Raw genomic sequence first — 12,950 nt, 5'->3', positions numbered from 1 at the left:
TCGCTGTGCCAGTTAAATGATAGAGCTCTGCAGAAGAGATTTATGTGCCCATCAGCAGAATATTTCCCGGGTTTAAGAGCACTCTATATTCCCTCTGTGCCGACGGGGGTGGGAGATGGTAGGACACAGGATGAGGGCAGCGGAGTTGTTTAGATCCCAGTCACTGTGATGGATGGCAGTAACCCGGTGCCTGGGCACTAAAACTGACACAGGTTGGACCGGGTGGCGATTCTACACTCAGCAGAAGGCGGGACACACACACACACACACACACACACACCCCCCCCCCCAAACCCTTTGCATACAAACATCAAATAAATCAATGCAATTAATGTAGGCTTAATGGGCGATTGCAACAAGGGAGCGGGAGGTATGCTTAATAAAGATTCCCATTAGCCTTGCCGGTTCATTTCCAGCGTTCCGCACCCCCCGACCGGAGGATCCCCTCTGCTCACGTTGGGCTCCATGACTCAGAAAATGATAGGAATGCCAGGCAGCAGCCTGGCGGATTTTTGCTTTGCTTTGGTTGGTTCTTCTACTTTTTGTACAAAAGACTGGTAGTGTGTAAATACCTCTCAAGCCTCACGGCCCATTCCCGAGGGAACGGTCCCAAACAGCCCTGTTCCCTTAATTTAGGCGTCCAGCCTCCCCACTCCTCTGTCTCTGGCTGCACTGTCAAGGATTACCTCCACCTCCTCCGCTACCTTCATCTCCCCTGGAGCTGTGTGGCTTTGGGACTCCCTTTTGGCCGGGAGCTAATTTCCTAATTTCAAATATTGGCAGTGGCAGGCGGACACCCGGGGAGGGGGCTCTGGCAGAGGAAACGCCTTTAAAGATGCATGTCCACGTCCAGCCCGCCCGGTCATCCGCCCGGACTTAACCCCACACCGTTCCTTCAAGTTGTGCGTGTCCCCGGGGCGAGGTACCACGGGGAGGAGGGATGGGGAGAGGCGGGGGGGGGGGGGGGGGGGTGCCGCGCCGCCGCCCGCAGCAGCAGCAGGAGGGGCTCCGGCCGCAGCGAGCTCCTGCAGCCGGGCAGCAGCTCCGGGACCCGGCCGAGGGCTGCCGGGACACCCACCCCCACCCCCACCCCCCCCCCTACCACCATCCCCGGCTCTCCCCAGCCTCCGCAGGAGACGGCAGGTCGCTGCTTCCACCGCCGCGCCCGCCGCTTTGCGGGGGAAGGAGAACCGGAACCTCCCGGGGAGCGGGCGCCCGCTCCGCCCCAGCCCGGAGGCCGCCCGTGTGTGCGGGTTTGGCAGGGCTGCCCGCGGCGGGGAGGGAGCCTCCACCCGAAAGAGTTAATCGGGGGTTGCAGGGTGCTCCGAGCAGGAGTCCTGTGTGCGCCTCACGGATGCACCAGCCAATCCCAGGCAACAGAAGCATGAACTCTGTGTAGCATGGTGCAAAAAGCGAGGTAAAGAAAATAGGGTGTGAAGTGTCACGGTATATGGGAAGACAGGAGACCTGCTTTCTTGGGCTGCGATTTCTGTGCTACTTAGAGACCATCATGCATTTAAAAAGGTAAGGTCTTTGTTACCAGCAATCTGTAATGTGGTTCACCTCCGAATTCAAGTGCGTTTTCTGTGTACCTTTCGTTAAGTGTTAAATTGTGTAGCGCAGAGTGGGAAGAAAGCGGAATATGGTACTGTTTGGGAATTTTTTTGAAAGAGGATATCCGTTTCAAGTTGTAATGATTTCTTTTAGAGATTAAGCAAGCGTATGCATGTGAAGTGAAGCAAATTCATGACTGGCAGAAAAAACGTAATGTATGCGATAAGTGAAGGATGTTCTGTTGTAGCACCAAAATCAGTCATGGATCTATCTCAAATGAAGGCCAATGTGAGATGGACCTGATTTTGAAAAAAATATATCTAGAGTAATCCAGAGACGTATATCTGACAAGCAAGTCTGACAGAAGAAACAAAAATAGCTTCTTTCCTAGAAAAGTCCACATCTAACTTTATTTAAATATGGCATCACAAAAGAATGTTATAAAAAGAAGTGAAGTCAAAACCTTATAGAGTCTGTATTTTCAAAGATGAGTGGCTCTGACACATTAAGTGTACAGAGATAAAGCTAGAGTGGCCTTACTTGCATTTACAAGATATAAGAAATAACTTTGGAGGGGCAATCCATTTAGATATCAGACTTTACAGACTGCTGTCAATGCTCAGCTCCAGCTGTGCAGGGAGTCACTCATTTTAAATAGGTACTCTATCAGCTTTACCATAAGACCTAGCTTTGAGAATAGAAACATTTGACTCGTATCTCTTCCTCTCCGTATCTAAGCGCAGCAACAGAACCATAGTCTTAGATGCTGTTGCAGTGCTGTCTAATTATCAGAGTTCTGTAAAGAAACTACCTACAAATTCCTGCCTTCAAGCATTTTTTTTCTTCTAAATCATGTACATAATTTAAGTAGAGGAGGAAAAAAAAGAAAAAAAAGAAGATGTGTTATATTTTCAGTAAGCTGATCCACCTCCAGTGAGAGCTAACCTCCCCAACAGACGCTGAGTTCACCAGAGTTGCTGTGTTTGGGGTGGTTGTTCATGAAATGCTGAAACACTGTGAGTGAAAACGTTAACTAGGAAACAGGAAAACAAGCAGCTGCACGTTTTACAGATCTCACTGCAGAAGGCAGCATTTGTACAACAAGCCAACAAAACAACTTGAGGATCTTCGAGTGATGCAATCACCCCGTCTCATCCTTTCCCATTTTTTCTACTACTGTCTGAATGCTATTGTGAAGAATTAATTACAGAAGTCTACTCATTGTTTACACCAATGTGTGTCTGAAAAGTTATTTCTTTAGTCACATAGATTGCAGTGACTTTTCACTCCTCTCAATCCCGGGTAGAGACAATGATTTATGGGACTAAAATAGTTCTACTTCATTTGGATTAATTTGAAATTGAGTAATCATATGTGGCTATGGTCAGTCTAAGAAATTTCTTGCTTGAGATTTCAAGAGAAAAATGCAACACCTATTGAAAAAAAAAAAACAAACCAAAAACCAACCTCCTTTTACCAGCAAGCTTGCTTCTTCAGCAGTTTTTGAAAATCTAAATGGAAGATGGGAAGATCTATCAATTTACCTAAGTTTTTGCTTAGAAGAAAAAGGGAGTGGTGGGGAGAGTTAGATGATAATTTCTGGAAACGTTTTCTAGCTGTCACGTATGCCTAGTGCAGCCCTTTCTTATTCCTCCCAAAGCTTCATCTCTCCTCAAGATCAGAAGTAGACATTTAATTTGTTTTCTCTCTTGAAACACTAGTAATCTCATATGGGAGTAAAATCACCAGAAATACATTTTGACAACTAGACCCAAAATACTCTTTCAGAAAGGCTGCATTAAAGAAAACTGTCCTGTTAGACTGCTGCAGGTAGTAACTTACAGCTAGTCATTTTATGGGGAAGTTATCTTACTCCTCTTCTTAATCTCATCTCACCTCATCATAAGAGAGAGTGTTTTTTAAAATAAAATTGCAACCACAATCTCTTCGTAGCATTGTTTTCCTGTTGTTCAATACGTCTGCTGTTCAGTGAGGGCCTGATCTTGCACAATTAAAGGAGATCAGAGCATTGCTATTAACTTCACTGAAAGCAAGATCAATTTCCAAGATAATAATTTGGAACCGAAATGAACTTCAGTTTTAGGGGAAAAAAAAAAAAGCGAGCATCGTGAAGTTACATGCTGCATACTGAGCAGTGTAAGGCTTTGCATATCTTGAGTCAAATAGCATTAAAATACTAAAGAACTGAAGGATTTTTAACTTGGTCTTGTGTTGTTTTAGATCTCAGTACTCTATCCTCATTGATAAATCAACATTTTTCTACATGAAGTTGAGGAACATTAGGAGAGCTCCATTTTCTGAAGTGCCCCACTGAGCTGCAGGCGTTCAGTACCTTGCGACTCAAGTCAGCATACCGCTGAAAACTGTAATGTGAATTAATTTGGTCTCCTAGCTCTGAAATTAATCATTTATATGTACCACAGTAAGTGTGCATACATAAACATAGTTTGTAGATACATATGCATATGTAGATATAAATATGTATGATACGCACCACAGAGATGCACCCATTCATCCCTCCACACGCGTGGTCTGTGGAATTACTCTCTTGCCCTGGCCCATACCACGTGAGCGATTATTTAGCACCGTCTTTTCCCTGTCTCCCATTGAAAGTCCCCACTTGGTCTGTGTGCCACAAAATAACACGCTGGCAAGAGGAAAGGAGGACACTCTCTGCCGTGTCAAAGCTTTTCGGGTTTGACTAATGAGCCCCTCACAAAGGCCACAGATTTTGTTCCACCTTCAAAAGAAGATTGACCAGGCAATATATACTGTTAGCTAAATTAAGACTATTAAACTGTAGTGGTTTCTCTTATAATGAGGTGAGATCCTAATGCTCGTCAGTCAGATACCTTTGCTGTAGCAGTCACATTAATGGTGATTAGAAAATTCTGCTAATTTGCAGTAACACCTTCACTGCCACATCTACCAGCACTTGATTAATGAGAAGAGTGGTTTCTAAGGTATTTATTATACATTGCCAAGTAAAGGACTTAAATCTGGGGAATCAGAGCGCTACTCTATACCTTTAATCCCATATTATTCATGACTACTGAGAACTCCGTAGAGCTAATTTAGCTCTTTCAGTTCTTATAAATCTGTTGGAAATAACAAAACCACCTGGTTAACTGAACATGGATGACCACTCTGAAGTCAAATGGGATTATTAAAATCCATTATAAATGTCTTTCTTCTTCATCTTTTCTTTTCTTTTCTTTTTTTTTTTTTTCCTTTTTCTATTTGAAATCTCTATTTCTAAGAAGGCTTAACATCAGTGGTGAAAAGTACTGCTGCATGCTGAAAAATGGTATTGTCGATTGAGGTGGCAGCCCAAGACTATATTTTTAATTAGCTATTTTTCACCTAAAACATTATTGATCCCTATTCATTAGCAGTTTGGAGGACAGACGGAACAAATATTTATTACAACAAATTTTATCTTGGATAATTTTGTTTGTTTATTTTGTACATAATGTGCAGCCCTAAAGGCTAGAAGTGCTGAATTTTGAACATGAAGTTTTACATACATGTAGTTTATAGATATAGATGTACTTTAGCATCTTGACAGTGATGTCAGCACTTGTCTTTACTTATAGGAAAGATTTAAAACAGTGCAAGCAGAATGTCAGCACTCAACCTTTTGTTCTTCCATCCTGAACTGCTGGCTGATCTACAGGGCAGAGCTGATACCCACCACTTTTCCTTGAGAATGTGTAGATGCTGTAGATTTCTTGCATTAATCACCTTATTCCTTAGTTTTATACCAACATTCCTAGTGAAGATGCTTGTTTATGTAAAGCAGCAATGTTTATGCAAGTGGAGACTCATCCCGCTGCCAGGCTCTGGAGACCATGAATTTATTTCACACAGAGCCATTAGTTGGTGATGGCCATTAGTTGGTGATGTTCTTTTTTTTAATCACTGCTCCTGTAGGATATGAATCTGACTCACTGGCTTAAAAAGTAAAAGCTTTAGTAACTTACTAAGTACCCTTTAAACTATCTGTTAGCATACGTTTATTAGATTGATTCACATCAGTTGAAGAGACAGTAGTGGCTCTTTTTGAAAGGTCCTCTTATTTATAAACCAGCTTAATTTCTTCATACTGGTTTGTCTTGGCTAGGCAAAGTCTAGAACATTTTCTTTTTCTCAATCTTTCTGGAGAAAAAAAAAAAGAGTCTATGATAATGAAAGCCTATGCTCATCATCCTTAGAGTGCAGTGATCTGTAATCTCTTATAAACAGACTATGTGTCTCTCATTCTGCACTGAAAAGATAGCAGCTGAAAGTTTAAAGATTTTCAGCATTAGTTTAGCACATTTCTACTAAATCAGAATGGGTTCTTTGATGAGCTACAACAAGAAATTTTGTACTGGTTTTAGACTATCAGGTAGCTAAATTGAAAGAGTTGGGAGATTGTAATTTGTGATGAGACTCGAAAGCCCAGACTTTCTCTCCTCGTAACATGATGTTCACAAGAAAAACATTTTTTAGCAGACACACTTTTTTTTTCTCTCTAATTTTGTAATTTCTTCTAAATTTGTCAAAAACCCAAGACTTATGAGGAAGCTTTGGTGTTATATTTATATGAGATAGCAGGCTGCCCAGTACATATGACATAATTATTACTTGTACAAGCAAGCTGTGTGTATTATCCATCCTGAGATGCAATTAGGTCCAGACTGGCTTGCTGAAGCTTGAATCTTTGCTCAGTCAGCCATAAAGTCCCTACACTCACTATAAAAAATTAATAGCTATAACATGAACATTTAAGAGGATCTGGCTGCTGCCCATACACTAGTTACAGGCTTAGAATGTTGCGGCAAAGGGACTTTGGAAAAGTCACGCAACAGTTTACAGTAGGATCAGATGTAGAACCATGGTCCCTTAAATCCTCTATGACTCCTGCCTAGGGAGCTTGCACAACAGGTAAGAAGTTGTTTCTGAGAGGAAGACAGCTTTGATATAAGTTGTGTTTTTTTTCTACTAGCATCAATAGGTTGAAGCTTGGGAACCTGGAAGGAGTTTTAACCATCCATTTACACCAGCTGAAACCCAGCTCCACCATCTGCACAATGAGCTGTAAAATATGCTGTGAGCTCTGGAGGACTTTTGTCTGAAAGAAACAGTAGAAGAGCAAAACAAAAACATTATAATTCTATTAGATATCACTGTTAAGAAATAAAATACATAAAGTCATCCATTCTTATTGCAATGTATCCAGAAAAGTGCAGTGAAGAAAAATCTTTCTTCCACTGGATCTTTATGGAGATTATTTCTAACTACTGGTCTAAACTGTAACCGCTTATTTTCACATGGAAAATAAAATCAAGAAGAGTGTAAATCTTTGATCAGATATCACTTGGCTTAAATTACAGGACTATATCCCATGCCTGAGCCAGAGCTCCTAAACTGAGAAATGCATTTGTAGAAATAAAAAAACCCCCACATTAGTTTTGTAATCACATTTCAAAACATGAACAGGATTACAGATTAGGTTAGGTAATATCTGAGGGAATGCAAGTACGTGAAACTAGGCTGTAAGCTGGATTTTGTAACTATGTCCTCATTGCAGTCAGCAGAGTTCATTGCTTCATTGGCTCTCTTCTTCAGACCAGAGAACAGCTATTATTTTTTTCTTCATTATTGTACAAACAATATTAGCACTTCAAGAGCTTCAAACAAATTTCTGATTTTGTCTAAGACTGATGATTCCTTTCCTCTCCATCCTTTTCTGAACATTTGTCACAGAATCTCCAGAAACAGAAATTTTAAGAAACAACAAAAATAGTCAGCCACTCCATTAATAGAATGAGCATCTTCCTTTTTATTTTATGACATTTTTGTCACCCAAGAATTTGAAACTACTCTACGGACGTTAATTGTTCAGGCTTCACAATACCCTTCTTTCCTGATCTTATGAACAGAAACTATAATTAAAAAAGGTAAAGGGACTTGTCAATGGTTATACAGTAAAATCAGAGCTACAGTTCAAGGTGACTCTGCTCCAAGTTCTCTCCTTCCTCTATAAACTGAATCTTCTTCAGCTCAACAATCTGTTGGTGAGCAAAGTTTTCTCCCACCCCATCTCATTTTAGCCTGATATGAGTCCTTCTGCATTAGAGAATAATCAGTTTTATTTGGATTGGTCCTCAGACCTGAAAACCTAGAAGTTAGCCTTAGTGTACAACCTGTAAACAGCTGCTTCCTCCCATTCTAGATGGCATCAACTGAAACAGCCCCGGGTTTTAAAACTAGTAGAAGGATGAAATTAAACAAGCAAGAGCTGTTTGTTACTCTGATGTGGTTTCGTGGATACAGCTAACTTTCTATGTGCCTTAGCATGCACGCTCTTTTCATAGCCAACTGAACCTTAGCTGATAAATTGGGACAGAAAACTGTCTGGGGTCTAACAGTTACGGGTGAAAAGGAGATCTGCTACTAGAACTGGTACTTTGTGATTTTCCAGTGACAGTTTAGTATTTAATTTCAGGGTATACTCTTTGCAAATCCTAAGGACCTACTTAATTGCCATTAAACCACACCCAACAAGATTATCGTAGCAGAGAATGTTGGACATTTTTAAGATAAACGTTGAGTTTTAAAATATTCCAGTAAGCTAGAATGCAAGTTTCTAGATAGCTGTCTCCCATCAGAATTTTCTACAGACTTGAATGCTCCAGTATGCAAAATTGTATGTCACAGTGATACATGTCCGCTTGTGCCTGAGGAAATATTGAGCCAGAAACTGTCCCGACGCTGTTCTTTTTCTTTTTCTGTAGCATGGATCCCAAACTTATTCAAAGAGAGCTTGTTCTGTTTCCTTTCTAACTCTTTTCATACCATCAGATGTTTTAGCTGAAAATTTTTGGACAATTTGGGAGAATGCTTAGCCTAACTTGTGAAACGGAAGAGTGACCTAAGACTGAAATGTCACACCGAGTTCTACACGCAAAGATCTTTTGCACGTGGGACAGTCCATGGGCACTCATGGCCTTGGAAAGATAAAGATTTCATCCTCTATGAACTTTTATGATTGGTAAAGTACAGTCATCCAGCCTGGAGCAAGTTTAAAGCTCCTGAAGCAGCAGGTTTTACTGTGGCTTCGTGGCATCCCAGTCAGCTGAAACCCAGGGCTTGGTCAGGGTCCTGCTTAGCCGTTCCAGAAATTAACTTCATTTTAGCTCCTTGTGTGATGAATGGATGTCACCTGCCAAGGACTTGGGTACTAGCTCCCATTTAAAGATGAGGAACTGAGACACCATGAAGACCGGGTGGATTTCTCTCTCTGTTATGCACTCATGCAATAAACCACACGCTCTGCCTTTGCGCGGTCGAGCGGCACTGGCTCCTGCTGGCTGAAGAGCGCGGAAAGAGGGTAGGGCAGCCGATGTCTGCAGCCAAGCCAGGAGCCCAGCAGCAGCATGGTGACCCAGCTGTGGCCTGAGGTCCAGCCAGCGAGCCCACGTGCTGGTGCAGGGGCTGGGGCTGGGGCAGCCACGTCCTCACCACCAGGCAGGGACTGAAGGTCCAGGTCAGCCCCCGGCAGCGGGGGTGGAGACCCCAGGTGATGCCGGTCAGGGCCATTGAGGCCTGTTTGTGCACTCAGGGCCATGGCAGCTCATTTCTTCCCCTCAGTGTGCTCCTTGCAGGAACAGGTTTGCTCGTTAAGGTAGAAAGACTTAAATTGCAATTTGGGGACGCTGCCCTACGTCATCAGCTAAAACACATAAGGATCCATTTGCACAGGAGGATGAACTTAGATTAACAGATTGAAAAAGCACCAGAAGGAATTTATACATCATGATCTGGGCAGCAAAGACAAAAATTAGGTCTTTTGCAAATATCAGGCATTAAAACAATTACCTTGGTACACCTGACAGCCAGGGCGTGCTCCAAGGACTATGAAGACTGGCGCTAGCTGTACCGGGATGCAATAGAAAGCGTGTGGGTACATCCAATTAAAGACTCACACACACTTGCAGGAATGAAATTCGGCAGGGACAGAGCAAACACCTAGGCACCTCCCCAAAAAACAAAAAACCAAAACAAAACCAAAACAAAATCCCCAGATATCTTGTTTGTTCTCTGTTTCAGCTTTCTGGGACAGAGTTACAGGGGTCTTGTCCTTGTCTCAGATGGAGAAGAGAGAAGAAAGCTGATGAAGCTCTATTTGAGCAAAGGTGTTGCTTTAGGGTGCCTGTAGTCAAAACAGATACCAGGACCTGATCTGAGGACCCCTCTTATTTTTAAGCCTGGAATGTAAAACTCACTTCAGGATGTTAGAAGTAGAATTATTTTCTCCTTTCAGATTTTGCTTTTGAGTCTCTGCTGAGGATAGCTCCTGTAGCTCACAATGAACAACAGAGAACAAGCTGATTCAAGCCCCCTCACTGAAAATCATCTGTGGACAAATATATTTTGTCTCTCCAGATGCCTTCTACTTCTTCCATAAGGGCACAAGTTGTGCCCTGCAGCTTGTGTGTATCAGCTCTGGTGGCAGGAGAGCTCTCCATCCTTTAACTCCCCAAACCCCTGCTCTGTTTCTTTGTTCCACCAAACGGACACGTTGGCTCTCTGGTAACTGCACCAGCCTTCTGGTGGTTCTCAAAATGCATGAAAGCTAACCGCTGTCGAACAGCTGCCTGTGAGCACAGGACAGAACAGTCCACCTCAGTTCATGAGTCCTTTTGCTATCCTTCAGGAAGTTCAGCTTGGGAGAGATTATTTTGTGGATTTGGGTGTCTTCCTTTGAAGAACAGAATCCATGTGGTGGCTGAGAGCAGAGCAGAGCACAAGTGAGATGCTCTTTTGCACCTCTTCCTCTGTAGCTGATACCGATTGCAGCACTTTCTGCTCTTTTCTTCTGCAGCACGTCATCAGCTTCATGGGTGTTTCATTTACACTGGACTGTATGAGAATTTTAAGGACAGGTGCCTCCCCAGGTCTCATTCATTTGAAGTTGTTAACGCAAAAAATTGCTTCTTGAACAAAAAAATAAATCACTGATTATAACATCGAGTTGGCCTGAGGTCCTGAGGTCCTGTAATGCTTTACAAAGCTGGACAACGTGATCATCACACTTCAGATGAGGAAGTGAAAGCAAAGGGACATAAAGTGATAAACCAAGGGTCTTACAGCAGATAAGAGTAATCTCCGAGACTCAGATTATTGCTTTATTCTTTATGTAAAATTTCTTCCCATTTTTCAGTGTCAAAATGTCTTTGAACAGAATGGTGCTGACATCTTGCTGCCTTTGAGTTTCACTGCTCTCCATCCAGCTGCAGTGAATAAAATGTTGCTTCTTGCCATTGATTCAAAGTTGAAGTCACTGGTAGCATTCCTGAGAATTTTGTGTAATAGAAAATAAAGAATTTACTTCATTCCTGTTTTCCATGATGTGCAATCTAGAAGAAATATTCAGTGTACCCTATTACACCTAGTATTGTACTTCGTCAAAAGTAGTAACTTTGAAATCCCTAAGGCTTGTATGTGAATGGAGGAATGGAGTACGAAAAACCTCATAAATGATAAAATTGTGATCTCACTGAAATCTACCTACCTACAGACAGAATTGGTTATTTCCCCCATCTGCTCTTGGATTTTTTTCTTTGTTTGTCTTTAAAGGGATCTATACTTATCAATTATCATTTTGATTAGTTCAAAGGAAACTGAGCTTTGTGTTTTCCATAGAAAAGCACCATCTTAGAGACATTAAGGTTTCTAACTCTTGTGGAGAGAAGAACATAATGTTTTCTGAGAAGTTACTTATTACTTTCCTTTGAAAGGACATATCTGAGAATAACGATCTTAAATTATTATTTCATCATTATGGGAAGTTACAGCCAGGAGAATCCCACTTCAGCACAGAGGAGTCTCATCCTTCCGTGGAGAGCTGGGACATTTCAGCATTTTCACGGAATTCTAGTGTGCATAAAAACCAAAGGGCTTCAGAGAGATCCTGGTCTTCTGCATTTCCACTGTCAGAAGGAGATCTCTGTGAGAAGCAAAGAGGAAGAGGGAATGACGGAGGCAAGGCTGTGCTCATTTCTGTGACGCTGACAGAGAGTGCAAGGTCATTGTTCCATGTGTAACAGAGGAGAGGGCATCTCAGACCAAGGCCATAGCACCTTCTAGACTTTCATAATAGAGATAAATATTGAAAATAATCCCCTGATCTCATTAAAAATGTCTGTACATTTAGTGCATAGGTGTTTTATTTTGAGTCTTGAGAACTGTAGGTGTAGATGTGGCCCAAAAAAGCTACTGACGAAGCCTGACATCAACGTTATTGACTCTCATAAGAAGTTACTCCACAGTTGAACCAGGAGGCGGTGATCTACTTAGTAGCCATATCTCTACTGCATACTAGCTCATCTGTTCTACACATGACTCTCACTTCTTTGAAAGAAAAAAATAAATGTTGCATGCAGTGAGGTTACCACAGCTTTCTAATTTTTTTCCTTGGGAAATTTTTATACTGTTTCCATTTTAAGAAGGATTTAAACTTATTGATTTGCTTTTTCTTGAACGTTGCTGTACACACATCTGGGTTGGCCCTATATTATTCTGTATTTATTAGTATACATGATTTATCAATTCATGTCCTGTAAGCAAGAGAGCTCAACCCACAAATCAAGCAGACACTTCCATTTTTACTATTTTAGGTACAGTAGCTTACTGAGTTCATAAACTACCCATTTGTAATTATACACCATTTCTAATGTTAAAAAAAATATATATTTAACTGAAAAAAGGAAGACAATTTGGTGGGTTTTGCCCTACAATGGGACGACAGCAAAAAGACTACAGACTTCCTGCATTCTTGTTCACAGCTGAAGCTGGATGAAATTTCTCTGAGTGGCCACAAAGTTTGTTTTGCACTTGCCAGGACTATATTCTCAGACGATGTAAGTGCATGGATTTTCCCAGCACCCTTCACGTGCTTATGGAAGCTAGGACCTAGCTGTGGCATTTCCAGAAGATGCTGAGCCAAATACATTCTGCATTAACTCCTGTGAGGAGACAGTAGCTTTCTAACAAAGAAGAATTTAGCCCATTATGCTGCTTGAACTCAATCTAACCTCAAATTTTAGAAGAGGAAAGACTGAAAACTTATTAGCATTTGCAAGTGGTAGCTGGATGAAACCCTGGGGACAACAAAGTAATTGTGCTGAGCACCTATACCTGATAATTGTCCTCTAAGCTAGCGCTTTAAAGAGGCAGCATGTTGACACGACAGTTTTGTCTGAAGTGTCTTCTCTACAGTGTCTTCTCCACTTTAAAATCCACCAGCTCTGTTACTTAACAGGTGTTAATTTATTTTTCAGTTCTCGCATCCCACCCTGAAACCAGCAGGTGCTCTACTGCAAATT

General features: G+C 41.8%; 1 protein-coding gene across 2 annotated transcripts in view; it reads left to right on the top strand.

Annotated features, from left to right (window-relative positions):
- Positions 1-12,950, top strand: part of BRINP3 (BMP/retinoic acid inducible neural specific 3) — a 223,917-nt gene that overhangs the window by 2,410 nt on the left and 208,557 nt on the right. Inside the window, exon 1 of one of the 2 annotated variants that reach the window (XM_075760567.1) lies at positions 1,145-1,524. The exons of the other annotated variant lie outside the window; for it this stretch is intronic. The gene's annotated coding sequence lies outside the window, so the exon portion shown is untranslated. Of the gene's footprint in view, positions 1-1,144; positions 1,525-12,950 lie in introns of those variants that run through there. 2 annotated transcript variants of the gene reach the window in all.

Source organism: Balearica regulorum, chromosome 8, assembly GCF_011004875.1.
Source record: "Balearica regulorum gibbericeps isolate bBalReg1 chromosome 8, bBalReg1.pri, whole genome shotgun sequence".
Taxonomy (NCBI): domain Eukaryota; kingdom Metazoa; phylum Chordata; class Aves; order Gruiformes; family Gruidae; genus Balearica; species Balearica regulorum.
The sequence above is the reverse complement of the archived record's forward strand: the minus strand, read 5'-3'. Positions and strand labels throughout refer to the sequence as shown.